We start from the raw sequence: 1,797 nt of genomic DNA, 5'->3' as shown, positions 1-1,797 counted from the left end.
TTCTGCACAATTATGGATGAATAATAAATGCCTCTTCACGCCCACAGAAATAACTCCACGAGGGGTGGTATCCTGTCACCAAGTAACCATTTATGTACACATGGTGTTGTCGGTAAAATATTACCAAGCACGATTCCGCAGTGATTCAGGCACAGTTTTATTAACAAAAGCTTTTGGGAGAATCAGGGACCTCAAAGGGGCCTCACCTTCTCAGTTATTACAAACAGTTTGAAAGGTTATATGCATCTGTTGTGTGCACCAACCTCCCCCCTCAAGTCGTGCACACAGTTCGTTGACCTGTTCCCGGTGCCTGGCGAAGTGGGTGATAGCTAGCACTTCCATTGTTATCGGGACGGGATTTGTTTCAGCGGAGGTTTCACCTTGACTGTGTGAAGTTTGATTTGAAAGTCCTTTGTGTCATTGACCTCTTTCCTACTTCCTTCAGTAAGCTAATGTCTTTAGAAGTTGATGTCTGTCCTTCCTTCTGCAGTTGTAAATTACTTTACAATTATAAGTTGCTGTCTGTATTTCCTTCTGCAGTTGTAAATTACTTTACAATGTCTTCTCTAGTTCATGTCTTTAGAGGTGCTTCCTTCTTTAAAGGTACTTCTTTCTTCATGTGGAGAGTCCTTGACACTGATCTAGCCCTCTCAGAGCCAACAGGATGGACGATTCTCCCATTCTGTCAGCTGGGGCTCCCTGATTGGAGCAGATTAACGGCCCCATTCAGGGAACTCATATTCTGTCAGGTCCACCTGTCCAACATCATCCCAATCACTGAATCTATCCCTTTCTGGGTCCAAGGACTTTGGCCGGTTTTAGTTATCTAGTTCCTCCTAGGATATATTTGCACCGGGTCAGGTTCCTCCAACTCTGCCCCTGATGTGGGTGATGTGTAACACACAGTTTGCTGGCCTCTTGTGCCCGGAACAGCTCACGTTCCAACTCAGATTCCGAGGTGTCTTCACGGCTTGATCTTTAAAGAAAAGCTGGATCGTACCTAGAACCTACCATAGTACAATATAGTACAGGCCCTTCAGCCCACGATGCTGTGCTGACCTATTATCCTCCTAAGAGCAATATACCCTGCATACCCTACATTTTACTGTTCTCCATTGTCTATCTCAGAGTCTCTTAAAAGCCTCCAGTGTATCTGACTCTACTACCACTGCCAGCAGCACATTCCACACACCCATCACTCTCGGTGTGAAGAACCTACCTCTGAAATCTCCCCTATACCTTCCTCCAATCACCTTAACATTGTGCCCCCTCTTAATAGTCATTTCCGCCCTGGGAAAATGTCTCTGACTATCCACTCTAACTATATCCCTCATCATCTTGTACACCTCTGTCAAGCCACCTCTCGTTCTTCTTCACTCCAGTGAAAATAGCCCCAGCTCTTCAAGCTTTCCTGATAAGAGCTGCCCTCCGGTCCAGGCAACATCCGACTAAATCTCCCCTGCACCCTCTCTGAAGCTGCCACATCTTTCTTCAACTAAGACACCAGAACTGAACACACTATTCCAAGGATAGATGGGCACTTTTTTCCCACTGGAGCATGGGAAATTGATAGGCAACCTTCCAGAAGTTTTTAAAATAATGAAGCGTATGGTTAGATTTGATGGCAGGTGTCTTTCCCTTTGGATGTTGGATTTCAAGCCTAGAGCACACACTATTATGGTCTGAGTAGAGAAATTTTCAAAAAAGACAAGAAGTGCAAATTCTTTAAACTGAGCAATGTTCAAGTTCCAGAGGAATGGCTCAATGCACGTACATTTACAATGTTTAGAAGATATT

Source organism: Stegostoma tigrinum, chromosome 41 (genome assembly GCF_030684315.1).
Source record: "Stegostoma tigrinum isolate sSteTig4 chromosome 41, sSteTig4.hap1, whole genome shotgun sequence".
Lineage (NCBI taxonomy): Eukaryota > Metazoa > Chordata > Chondrichthyes > Orectolobiformes > Stegostomatidae > Stegostoma > Stegostoma tigrinum.
Note: the sequence above shows the minus strand (reverse complement) of the source record.